Raw genomic sequence first — 13,948 nt, forward strand, 5'->3', positions numbered from 1 at the left:
GTGGCCCCATCTGTCTCTCCTCTTGACTGACTGGTTCTTCCCTGAATACTAAGAGGCTCCATTATCCGCTGACTGAAAAAGAAAGGGAAAAGGACAGAGGAAGGGAAGGGAGAGAGGATGAACCTGCTAGGCCTACAGCACTTTCTTTTTTTTTAAGATTTTATTTATTCATTATAGAGAGGGGAGAGAGAGAGAGAGAAGGGGGGGAGGAGCAGGAAGCATCAACTCCCATATGTGCCTTGAACTGGTAACCTTAGTGTTTCCAGGTTGAGGTTGACGCTTTATCCACTGTGCCACCACAGGTCAGGTACAGCACTTTCCAACCATGTTCTTCTTATGGAAAATGGTGATTAACCACAACAGCAACAACAAAAACTTCACTTTGTTTTTAATAAAGATTTTTCAGAATTTTTTTCCAAAACAAAAGCCAAACTTTCCTGCAACCACAAGAAAACAAATGGAACTTTTCATTCTAAACAGTTTCCACTGAGCTTCACATTAAGAAAGAAACTTAGTAATCTTTTTTTTTTTTTTTTTTTTTCATTTTTCTGAAGCTGGAAACAGGGAGAGACAGTCAGACAGACTCCCGCATGCTCCCGACCGGGATCCACCCGGCACGCCCACCATGGGGCTACGCTCTGCCCATCCTGGGCGTCGCCATGTTGCGACCAGAGCCACTCTAGTGCCTGAGGCAGAGGCCACAGAGCCATCCCCAGCGCCCGGGCCATCTTTGCTCCAATGGAGCCTTGGCTGCGGGAGGGGAAGAGAGAGACAGAGAGGAAAGCGCGGCGGAGGGGTGGAGAAGCAAATGGGTGCTTCTCCTGTGTGCCCTGGCCGGGAATCGAACCCGGGTCCTCCGCACGCTAGGCCGACGCTCTACCGCTGAGCCAACCGGCCAGGGCCTCTTTTTATTTTTTTTCATTAATCTTTACTGTGGATGCATTTACATCAACTGGAACAATTTTGAAATAATTTTTGTATTAGACTTTTGAAAATGACTTCTGCAATTTTCTAAACAATGCTTCCTAAGTCTTGAAATTTATGTACTTGTGGTGTTTGTATTTTTAAATAGGTAAAATAAGGTCTATATTAAAACAAAGGTCTTAATTTTCTCCTTGTCTCCACTTCCTCCTTTCTGTTTCATTATGATTTTAAAATTCATCATGAACTATTTTTCTAACACCACAGAAAAGTATAAAGAGGACAAAAACCTTATACTTATTGATATAAACATTTCTTTTTCTTAATTTTTTTTTTTCTTTACAGGGACAGAGAGAGAGTCAGAGAGAGAGGGATAGATAGGGACAGACAGACAGGAACAGAGAGAGATGAGAAGCATCAATCATCAGTTTTTTGTTGTAACACCTTAGTTGTTCATTGATTGCTTCTCATATGTGCCTTGACGGGGAGGGGGGCTACAGCAGACCAAGACCAAGTGACCCCATGCTCAGGCCAGCGAACTTGGGCTCAAGCTGGTGAGCTTTGCTCAAACCAAATGAGCCCGCACTCAAACTGGCAACCTCGGGGTCTTGAACCTGGGTCCTCCACATCCCAGTTCGACGCTCTATCCACTGTGCCACTGCCTGGTCAGGCTGTTTTGTTTTGTTTTGTTTTGTTTTAGCGCATGCGCATGAGGGACAGACAGGAAGGGAGAGAGATGAAAAGGATCGACTTGTTGAAGCATTTTAGTTGTTCATTGATTGTTTTCTCCTATGTGCCTCAACGGAGTGGGGGGGGGGGCAGCTGAGCCAGTGACCTCTTGCTAAAGCCAGTGACATTGGGCTTCAAGCCAGCAACCATAGGGTCATGTCTATGATCCCATGCTCAAGCCAGTGACCCAGGGCTCAAGCTGGATGATCCCACACTCAAGCTGGTGACATCGGGTTTCAAACCTGGTCCTCAGTGTCCCAGGTTGACTATCCACTCCACCACACCCTGGTCAGGCTGTAACTTGCTTTTTATTTTTATTTATTTATTTATTTATTTTGTATTTTTCTGAAGTTGGAAACGGAGAGGCAGTCAGACAGACTCCCGCATGCGCCCGAACGGTATCCACCCGGCATGCCCACCAGGGGACGATGCTCTGCCCATCTGGGGTGTTGCTCTGTTGCAACCAGAGCCATTCTAGCACCTGAGGCAGAGGCCATGGAGCCATCCTCAGCACCCAGAGCCAACTTTGCTCCAATGGAGCCTTGGCTGCGGGAGGGGAAGAGAGAGACAGAGAGGAAGGAGAGGGGGAAAGGTGGAGAAGCAGATGGGCGCTTCTCCTGTGTGCCCTGGCCGGGAATCGAACCCGGGACTCCTGCACGCCAGGCCGACACTCTACTACTGAGCCAACTGGCCAGGGCCTGTAACTTGCTTTTTAAATTCAACATTATGTTTTCAAGATTAAAAAAAGATTTATGTTAGTATCTGTAAATCTAGTTTCAATTTATGCATTTTATTTTCTGCATAATATTTCATTGTTTGACTATACCACAGCACCTGGGATGTAAAACTGTTACCAAAGGAAGATCAATCTGGAAATAGGTTCTTCTATGGTGTCAGGAAAGGAATTTCAGGGACACAGCAGTAGGAGGATTTGAGTGATAGTGGTAAGATTTATTAGAGCGCCCTTGAAAAGGCTGCCACACTCGACAAGGCCCATCCCTGGTTGTTCAAACAGCAGAAGCTGGTGGATGTTGTCTGTCTTCCCCTAAATACACTACGCCTTATGCCTCATCCACAGCCAGGAATTTCAGCTCTGTGTTGCTATAGAAGTCCAGCTTCCCAGGCGGCAAGCCTGCACTTGGATCCATCTAGGCCCAGGAGGTCAGCGGGCCCAGAGCGGCATCACCCTCCAACGCAGGTTGACCTTGGGCAAATTACTTAACTTCCCTATGCCTCATTTCCTATGAGCACCTCTGCTGTCACCAAGGCTCGATGGCACTCAGGATGCAAGCTGGCCCCTTGCTGCTAAAGATACTGGGGCTTTTGTTAAACTTCCCTCCAATTTATTGGGATTAGGAGGGAGCAGGCTTTCTTTCAAACTATCCAGTCCCTTTCCTGGCTTTTCCTGGGCTTGCTTCCTTATCCTACCCGATCTTTTTCTCAGAATGTCTTTCCTTTTATGGCTTCTACTGCACACGCACCCAGTAAAGGTGTTGCAGGAAACAACATCCAAACAAAGGATAATAGACGCCCAGACAAATTAATAGAAAAAGAAGAATTTATTAGTAACCAGCGGAGCACGTACGTCTAGTAACACCAAAGCACAAACTTCCCAAAATTAGATTTTTTACATCTTATATACCTTTTACAGTATCCATGCAAGGGGCACATGATTCCTTTGTCTAAGGTCCGCACCTCATGACTCAAGGTAGGGTAAGGGAGTTTAGGCGGGGCCCCAAGGGGGAAGGGGTTTCCAGACCCCTGGTCCTATCTATTTACAGATCTTGTTTTTCTTGTATTATAAGAGTCTCTAGGAGATAAAGTTAGAGATCTATATCAGTGGTCCCCAACCCCCGGGCCCGCAGACCAGGACCGGTCTGTGGGCCATTTGGTACTGGTCCGCAGAGAAAGAATAAATAACTTACATTATTTTCGTTTTATTTATATTTAAGTCTGAACGATGTTTTAATTTTTTTAAATGACCAGATTCCCTCTGTTACATCCAAGACTCATTCTTGACGCTTGTCTCGGTCACATGATACATTTATTTGTCCCACGCTAAAGGCCGGTCCGTGAAAATATTTTCTGACATTAAACTGGTCCAAGGCCCAAAAAAGGTTGGGGACCACTGCTCTATAGGATGTGGATAATCTTTAACTTGCTGAGTCATTCATTCCTGCAAGGCCCCTTCTGCATTCTTCTGGTTTCTCCCCTCTCAAAGCAGCTTCTTCTGGGCCATTTCTCCCTCACCCCCATGAGTGGGGCAGGCTCCAAGGATGACTGTAAAGTGTGTTTACTGCCTACTCAGATGCCCAGATAACTGTAAAACTGTCCTTTCCTGGTATTCTGGCTGATTATGCTTCAACCTTCCTTTTTGACTACCTACTGTAACATTTCCCCCTCAGGAATTCTGGGCCCTTGTAATCTTACAAGGTTAAGTGGATGAAGGTATCAAGCTGGTGAGCCCTGCTCAAACTGGATGAGCCCATGCTCAAGCTGGCGACATCGGGGTCTCGAACCCAGGTCCTCTGCGTCCCAGTCCGACACTCTATCCACTGTATCACTGCAAGATCAGGCCCTATTTACTTTTTTTTTTCTTTACAGAGACAGAGAGAGTCAGAGAGAGGGATAGATAGGGACAGACACACAGGAACGGAGAGAGATGAGAAGCATCAATCATCAGTCTTTCGTTGCGACACCTTAGTTGTTCATTGATTGCTTTCTCATATGTGCCTTGACCGCGGGCCTTCAGCAGACCGAGTAACCCCTTGCTCGAGCCAGCACCCTTGGGTCCAAGCTGGTGAGCTTTTGCTCAAACCAGCTGAGCCCGCACTCAAGCTGGCGACTTCTGTATCCCAGTCCGAGGCTCCATCCACTGCGCCACCGCCTGATCAGGCTTTCTTTTTTTCTTTTTTTCTTTTTTTTTTTTTTTTTTTTTGTGGCAGAGACAAAGAGAGTGACAGATAGGGACAGACGGGAAGGGAGAGAGATGAGAAACATCAATTTTCTGCATCTTCTTCCAGTGGTCAAGGAGGTAGTCCTACCTATTCCCAGGCCCAGAGATTCTAGTTATTTGCTAAAAAGAAGGGGGCCAAGAGAGTAGGGGAGCCTTTATACAGGGGAGAGGATTTTGTAAAGACAGGGTTAGTCTGTTGTTGTCTTTGGAATGCAGCATGGACAATATCTAGAATTCTAGATGATGGTGCTGCTGGACAAGTTGGCATGCTTGTTGTGGGGTCATCTGCAGTATAACAGCTGCTAGATGTCAGGAGTCTTTGATTTTACTGGTTGTTGATTCCAAGCTTTCTCTTATTAAAAAGAAACTTCAAGCCTAACCAGGTGGTGGCGCAGTGGATAGAGTGTCGGACTGGGATGTGGAGAACCCAGGTTCAAGACCCCAAGGTCACCAGCTTGAGCACGGGCTTATCTGGTTTGAGCAAGTCTCACCAGCTTGGACCCAGGGTCGCTGGCTTGAGCAAAAAGTCACTCGCTCTGCTGTAGCCTCCCAGTCAAGGCACATATGAGAAATCAAACAATGAACAACTAAGGAACCACAACGAAGAACTGATGCTTCTCATCTCTCTCCCTTCATGTCTGTCTGTCCCTATCTGTCCCTCTCTCTGACTCTCTCTGTCTCTGCCACACAAAAAAGAAAGAAACTTCAAGCCCTAGCCGGGTAGCTCAATTAATAAGAATGTTGACAAATGGATGTCTCTCTCTCTTTCATCCTCTCTCTCTAAAAATCAATCAATCAATCAGTAATATAAAAAAGTGTGAACACATAGTGCAAACCTGACACACAATAAAACAAATGTTTCTGTTTCCCAGTGCTGGTTCCCAACCATCAGTTTCCCTTCCTGCCACAGTCGTGGAGACCTGTTTCTAACTCACCAGAGTTTGAAAGTCAAACTCTTAGGACAGCCATTGCGTGCAAGTTTTACTAATCACTGGAATCAACTCGATTCTCACTGAGAAAGGGAAAACCTGTCATTTCCTTTAGCTTCCAGCTATGGATTAGCTTCACCTGAACTGTAAAACTGTCAAACTGTGAGTGAAAGCCTCGTGGGCTTTAACGATGCAGATTATGATTGGCTGTCATTCACTATTATGTTAATGAGTGTGGCTGTATTAAATTTTTTCTTTCCAACTAAAATTTTTTTTATTTTTTATTTTTTTTACAGAGACAGAGAGAGTCAGAGAGAGGGATAGACAGGGACAGACAGGAACAAAGAGAGATGAGAAGCATCAATCATCAGTTTTTCCTTGCAACACCTTAGTTGTTCATTGATTGCTTTCTCATATGTGCCTTGACTGTGGGCCTTCAGCAGACCGAGTGACCCCTTGCTCGAGCCAGCGACCTTAGGTCCAAGCTGGTGAGCTTTGCTCAAACCAGATGGGCCCACGCTCAAGCTGGGGACCTCGGGGTCTCAAACCTGGGTCCTCCGCATCCCAGTCCGATACTCTATCCACTGCGCCACCGCCTGGTCAGGCTCCAACTAAAATTTAAAATTAATTGTTAAACTATAGCTTTTGAAAGACTGCACATACTTCTTTATTTGTTAGTGGAACTAGAAATAAGAAAACTTTCTTTTATTTTTTAATTTTTATTTTATTTATTCATTTCAGAGAGAGGGAGAGACAGAGAGAGAGAGAGAGAGAGAGAGAGAAAGGGTGGGGAAGCATTAACTCCCATATGTGCCTTGATAAGGCAAGCCCAGGGTTTCAAACCAGCAACCTCAGCATTTCCAGGTTGATGCTTTATCCACTGCGCCACCACAGGTCAGGCAGAAACTTTCTTACCTTGAGTATAAAGTGTATGGCTGCCATAGACCTAGCAGAGGCAGTGGTATACATATCAAGACTATACTTTCAGTGACCATTTTTATACTTTGTTACTAGAGAAGTTTCTCTGAATGTGTAGAGCACCCAAAACCATGAAGAAAACGCATGTTTTCTTTTTTTTTTTTGTATTTTTAATTTTTTTTTTAATTTTTTTTTTTTTTCTGAAGCTGGAAACAGGGAGAGACAGTCAGACAGACTCCCGCATGCGCCCGACCGGGATCCACCCGGCACGCCCACCAGGGGCGACGCTCTGCCCACCAGGGGGCGATGCTCTGCCCATCCTGGGCGTCGCCATGTTGCGACCAGAGCCACTCTAGTGCCTGAGGCAGAGGCCACAGAGCCATCCCCAGCGCCCGGGCCATTTTTGCTCCAATGGAGCCTTGGCTGCGGGAGGGGAAGAGAGAGACAGAGAGGAAAGTGCGGCGGAGGGGTGGAGAAGCAAATGGGCGCTTCTCCTGTGTGCCCTGACCGGGAATCGAACCCGGGTCCTCCGCACGCTAGGCCGACGCTCTACCGCTGAGCCAACCGACCAGGGCCTTTTTTTTGTATTTTTCTGAAGTTGGAAACGGGGAGGCAGTCAGACAGACTCCTGCATGCGCCCAACTGGGATCCACCCGGCACGCCCACCAGGGGGCAATGCTCTGCCCATCTGGGGCGTTGTTCTGTTGCAACCAGAGCCATCCTAGCGCGCCTGAGGCAGAGGCCACAGAGCCATCCTCAGCGCCCGGGCCAACTTTGCTCCAATGGAGCCTTGGCTGCGGGAGGGGAAGAAAGAGACAGAGAGGAAGGAGAAGGGGAGGGGTGGAGAAGCAGATGGGCACTTCTCCTGTGTGCCCTGGCCGAGAATCGAACCTGGGACTCCTGCATGCCAAGCCAACGCTCTACCACTGAGCCAACCGGCCAGGGCCAAAAATCATGTTTTCTTCTGAGCGTGAAACTGGTTTTTTATGTTGTTTTAGCAACTGCTATTCACCATTGATGATCGTCCTTTTTCTCTCGTCAGAGATAAAGAGGGAGATTATGCTTTCTGAGTGGTTTTCTCTCTTTTTGGTTAGAAGAAGACTGTCAAGTAGAAATTTTGCTCAGTTTTTATTTTTTAATTTTTGGTATGATGATTTCTTTAGGATTCCTGTGTGAGAAAGATTCGCATTTTACCTTTACAATAGTTCTCTCGTTTCGTTCTTTTGTTACTTTTAAATATTGTAAGTCTGGAGATAACTTTTTTTTAAAGGATCTTTCAGCTTTTTTTTTTTTTTTTTTTTTTTTGGTGGAATGTGGGTCTTTAACAAGAGAGGTTTACTAAGTAGTTACTTTGCTTTGCTTTAGGACAGCCTGCTGGGTGGTACAAATCTGAGCTTTGCTATAAAGGCGTTTAACGTCTGCATTTTGATCCATAGGATACAGTTTGACCTTTTTTCTTTTTCTTTTCTTTTTTCTTTTTTTTTACAAAGACAGAGAGAATGTCAGAGAGAGGGATAGACAGGGACTGACAGGAACAGAAAGAAATGAGAAGCATCAATCATCAGTTTTTCGTTGCGCCTTGCGACACCTTAGTTGTTCATTGATTGCTTTCTCATATGTGCCTTGACCGCGGGCCTTCACCCAACTGAGTAACCCCTTGCTCGAGCCAGTGACCTTGGGTCCAAGCTGGTGAGCTTTTGCTCAAACTAGATGAGCCCGCACTCAAGCTGGCGACCTCGGGGTCTCGAACCTGGGTCCTCCGCATCCCAGGCTGAAGCTCTATCCACTGCACCACTGCCTGGTCAGGCGCTTTTTTTCTTTTTTTAAGAGAGGCAGTGGAGCGACAGAGCTTCAGGAACATCAAACTGTTCCTATATGTGCTTTGACATGGGGAATCTAACCGGCCAACCTCCGTGCTCCAGTCAACACTCCAACCAACAGAGTTATCCGGCCAGGGGTTAATTTTAACTGATTTATTTAGAAAGACAGAGAGAGGAAGGGAGAGAGTGGGGAGGGGAAAGGGAAGCATTTGTTGTACCCATGTGTGCCCTAACCAGGGATCGAAACAGCAACCTTGTTGTTTCAGGAGGACACTCTCAACTGACTGAGCAACTGCCCAGGGCCTCATCAAGGCTTTCAAACAACTAAGATTTTAAAAAGTGTTTATTTTATTCAACAATCAGCAGTTTGTTCTCATCCACAGTGAACTGTCTGAAGATTTTTGAAAATGGTGATGGGTATGTAGGTGACCAACACAGAAACCTCGTTTGGTGTATCTTCATCCTCATTAAGTTTTCTAAACAACCACACCAAGATACAGTATAAAAAATTCCTTGGCCTGACCTGTGGTGGCGCAGTGGATAAAGCGTCAACCTGGAAATGCTGAGGTCGCCAGTTCGAAACCCTGGGCTTGCCTGGTCAAGGCACATATGGGAGTTGATGCTTCCTGCTCCTCCCCCCTTCTCTCTCTCTCTCTTCTTTCTAAAAAATGAATAAAAAAAAAAAAAAGAAATTCCTTGTTCCTTTGGCCCAGGTAGCTTTGTTGAATCTGGTGTCAATGCACATATCTGGAGTTCCCCATCTTCTTTGTGGCATGTGGATCTCAGTGAGTGCCCATGGGACACACTTCTTTTAGCCCACTCCATGGCTGGGCTTGTGAATGCTGACGGTGTAGCCTCTGGTCACTACATTGTTGGAGGCAAAACAGCACCTCTTCTCACCACCCTTCTTTGCAAGAGCCCTTCTGTTGGGCCCAAGTTGGAAAGACAAACTAGTTCTTTTTAATTCTTTTTAAATCTCTCTTTTACTGACTTCTGCCTTTTCCCCCTTTCTCTTATTTCTTTGAATCCCAAGTTTGTCACTTTCTCCCAAATTATTGAACAAAGTTATCAGGAATATTTTTACTTAGGAATGCTTTTAGCTTCAGGTTAAAAAAAAAACATGAATAAAGGGGGCTTAAACAAATAGGTTTTTAAGTTTTGCTTTGTTTTGTTTTGCTTTGTTTTGTTTTGTCTTACACAATAAGGAGTCTGGATGTAGGTGGTTGCTGGCATTGGTTCAACTGTTTAGCCAGGGACATTCTTGGGCTCGTCCTACCTTCCTACTTGGCTCCTGAGTGTGTTGGATTTATTGATCTGATGACTATCAACCAACCTCATGATCACAAGGTAGCTGTCACAACTTCAGACAGAACATCCACGTTCAAGGCAAGAAAAAGGCATGAGACTGTTATAAGCAAAGCATCCTCCAGCCATTCCCTCCTATCAGAAAACAACATATCCTGCCCAGAACACTCATTGGCCAGAACTGTGTCACATGGCTAGCTCTAAGTGCCTGGGAATCTGGGAAAGCGAGTATGTGGCTTTTTCTATCTCTGGTGTGGAGATGAATAAGGAAGAAGGGGGCTGGGAATAGCTATTGGATTATCCATCAACTGTGTGTCACAAGCAATTGGCTCATTTGTTTTCTATCTTCCTTGCTTTATCGCTTCCTGATGCTTTTTAAATGAATCCTCATCCTGGTCGTGTTGCTCATCCTTTCATTTTGAGTGTAATCACTCTGCTATTCAACCCATGTATGGAGTGAGGCAATAGGACAGGTAGTGATCAACCCAGGACCGTGGGGAGGAGGCACAGGGAAAGAATGGACAGTGATGAGCACAACTAAAGAAATCTCAGCCTCCCCCTATCCCGCGGTGCCTGACCCTCTTCCACTCTGGCTGCACTCAGTCTCCTCACAGCTGGCTCCCAACCACCTTGTCTCCTCACGGATTTTTTGTTTTTTACTTTAGTTCCTCAAATCCTCAACCCCTCTTCACTTCTTTTTCTTCTTCCTTGTTGTTGTTAAATAGAAATTTTCAAGCAAACAAAAATTGAGTGCAAGGACGCCCTTTCAATTCATGATCACCAGCCTGACCAGGCGGTGGTGCAGTGGATAGAGAGTGTTGGACTGGGATACAGAGGACCCAGGTTCGAGACCCCGAGGTCACCAGCTTGAGCATGGGCTCATCTGATTTGAGCAAAAGCTCACCAGCTTGGACCCAAGGTCTCTGGCTTGAGCAAGGGGTTACTCGGTCTGCTGAAGGCCCGCGGTCAAGGCACAAATGAGAAAGCAATCAATGAACAACTAAGTGTTGCAAAGAAAAACTGATGATTGATACTTCTCATCTCTCTGTTCCTGTCTGTCTGTTCCTATCTATCCCTCTCTTACTCTCTGTCTCTGCAAAAAACAACAACAACAAAAAACATGATCACCATTATTTCCTGTATCCCCATCCATCACCTCTTGCCTACTGGATTATTGGATTACTTTTATTTTATTTTATTTTTTACAGAGACAGTGAGAGAGAGAGAGGGATAGATAGGGACAGACAGACAGAAACGGAGAGAGATGAGAAGCATCAATCATTAGTTTTTTGTTACGACACCTTAGTTGTTCATTGATTGCTTTCTCATATGTGCCTTGACCACGGGTCTTCAGCAGACCGAGTAACCCCTTGCTAGAGCCAGCGACCTTGGGTCCAAGCTGGTGAGCTTTGCTCAAACCAGATGAGTCTGCACTCAAGCTGGGGACCTCAGGGTTTTGAACCTGGGTCCTCTGCATCCCAGTCTGATGCTCTATCCACTGCGCCACCGCCTGGTCAGGCGGATTATTGGATTATTTTAAAACAAATTGCATTTTTGGCAACTTTCCTCACTCTAACATCTGCTCTGTCTGAAATTAACATAGCTATTCACACTTTCTTTTGCTTAGTGTCAGTAAAGTATATCTATATCCATCCATTTACTTTATCATTATTATTTTTTAAGGTATAGAGAGACAGACTCCCGCATGTACCCCGACCAGGATCCACCCAGCAAACCCTGTCTGGGGCTGATGCTCAAATCAATCAAGCTATCCTCAGCACCTGAGACACTAGAACCAATCGAGCCACTGGCTGCAAGAGGGGAAGAGAGAGAGCGGGGGGGGGGGGGAGGGAGGAGAAGAGAAGCAGATGATCTCTTCTCATGTGTGCCCTGAACCTGACCAGGAATTGAACCTGGGACATCCACATGCCAGGCCAATGCTCAGTCCACTGAGCAAGCCGGCCAGGGTCACCATCCATTTATTTTTCATCTGTATGTGTCTTTATAGATAAAGTGGGTTTCTTATAGATAACATATCATTGGGTCTTAGTTTTTTTTTTTTTCATTCTCCCACCATTCCCCACCCCTTTTGTAATTATAAGCTTATTCTCTGCATCTATGGATCTGTTTCTGCTTTATTTGTTTTGTTGTAAAGTACCGGTACCTCACTTTCGTGGGTTTATGTAGAGACACCAAGTCTAGATGAATTTTTAAGGGGTTTTATTAAAGGAGGAAATTTATTAAATATGCCGGCCACATGCCTAACATGGGGCATTGCAGACCCAAATCATGTGTGCCAAATACATTTCAGAGGCTGGTTATATACCCATGATTACATACAGGCTGGGGGGAGCATGACATCATGGCACAATCATTAATAAGCTTACAACGTTTGTTTAGGGGATCCACAAAAACATTAAAACTTTTGGCCTGACCTGTGGTGGCACAGTGGATAAAGCGTCGACCTGGAAATGCTGAGGTCGCCAGTTCGAAACCCTGGGTTGCCTGGTCAAGGCACATATGGGAGTTGATGCTTCCAGCTCTTCCCCCCCCCTTCTCTCTCTCTGTCTCTCCTCTCTCTCTCTCTCTCTCTCTCTCTCTCTCTGACTCTCCCTCTCCTCTCTAAAAAAAAAAAAACAAAAAAAAAACTTTTAAGGTAATAGAGTCAAGAACATTTACAAATCTTTTAGTGTCTATCTCCTCTCCTTTCCCTAGAGGTATGTTACTCTCAGGATTCCAGGGAGAAAGAGCCAAAATCAATGTAGGGTGGAATGTAAATTCTATCTCTTATTGTAAGAGAAAAGAAGTTCCTCAGACAACCTTTCTTCTATAGTTAAAACTAAATGACCCATTGTCCTTGTAAGTCAGGAAGCTTTTACATTCTTCTGCCTCCCTTCCTCAAGGAAAGGACGGGACAGAAAGCCTGACCTTCCTTCCTAAAATATCAATATTAATTTTGCAGCTTTTTGGTATCTTACCACAGTTTTTGTTATATTCCACATATAAGTGAAATCATATGGTATTTGTCTTCCTCTCTCTGATATATATTTTAATTTATTCATTGATTTTAGAGAGAAAGAGAGAGAGAGAGAGATCTGTTCCTGTATGTGCCCTGAGACTGGGTATCAAACCCACAACCTTTATGTATCAGGACGATGCTCCAACCAACAAATCTATCAGGCCAGGGCTTCCTCTCTCTGATTTATTTCACATAGCATAATAGCCTCTAGGTCCAAGAGAATTTTATTTATTTATTTATTTATTTATTTATTTATTTATTTATTTATAGCAAGAAGGGCATATAGGAACAGACAGACAGAAAGGAAGAAAAATGAGAAGCATCAATTCTTTGTTGTAGGACCTCAGTTGCTGATTGATTGCTTTTCTCATATGTGCCTTGACCCAGGGGTTCTATCTGAGCCAGTGAACTCTTGCTCAAGCCAGTGACTTTGGACTCAAGCCAGCTACCTTGGGCTTCAAGCCAGCGACCACAGGATCATCTCCATGATCCCATGCTAAAGCCAGCGCCCCCACGCTCAAGCTGGTGAGCCTGCACTCAAGATTAAAAGGCGTGCACGCAAGCCAGAGACCTCAGGGTTTCAAACCTGGGTCCTCTGCGCCCCAGGTCAATGCTCTATCCACTGTGCCACTGCTTGGTCAGGAAAATTATTTCTAATTTACTGAAATAGAATAGTGATATCATGATTATGTGGGAAAATGTTCTTTTTCTTGGAAGGTGCATGCTAAAATATAGCTAAAGAGTCATGATGTGCCCTGGCCAGTTGGCTCAGCAGTAGAGCGTCGGCCTAGCGTGCGGAGGACCTGGGTTCGATTCCCGGCCAGGGCACACAGGAGAAGCGCCCATTTGCTTCTCCACCCCTCCGCCGCGCTTTCCTCTCTGTCTCTCTCTTCCCCTCCCGTAGCCAAGGCTCCATTGGAGCAAAGATGGCCCGGGCGCTGGGGATGGCTCTGTGGCCTCTGCCTCAGGCGCTAGAGTGGCTCTGGTCGCAACATGGCGACGCCCAGGATGGGCAGAGCATCGCCCCCTGGTGGGCAGAGCGTCGCCCCATGGTGGGCGTGCCGGGTGGATCCCAGTCGGGCGCATGCGGGAGTCTGTCTGACTGTCTCTCCCTGTTTCCAGCTTCAGAAAAATGAAAAAAAAAAAAAAAAGAGTCATGATGCTTCAAACTTTGAAATAGTTCAGAAAAAAATAATGAAGGAAACAAGTCTAGAGTTTGAATGGGATCTAGGCTACACATTTTTGGGAAATCTTATTTCTTTTTAATTTTTTTTAAAGATTTTTATTTATTCATTTTAGAGAGGAAAGAGAGAGAGAGAGAGAGAGAGAGAGAGAAGGGGGAGGAGCAGGA

At 45.4% G+C, this 13,948-nt stretch overlaps 1 pseudogene; it reads left to right on the forward strand.

Annotated features, from left to right (window-relative positions):
• The first annotated feature begins 7,407 nt into the window (after positions 1-7,407).
• Positions 7,408-7,523, forward strand: LOC136401801 (small nucleolar RNA U3; annotated as a pseudogene).
• Positions 7,524-13,948: the final 6,425 nt, after the last annotated feature.

The sequence above is a fragment of the Saccopteryx leptura genome, chromosome 3, assembly GCF_036850995.1.
Source record: "Saccopteryx leptura isolate mSacLep1 chromosome 3, mSacLep1_pri_phased_curated, whole genome shotgun sequence".
Taxonomy (NCBI): domain Eukaryota; kingdom Metazoa; phylum Chordata; class Mammalia; order Chiroptera; family Emballonuridae; genus Saccopteryx; species Saccopteryx leptura.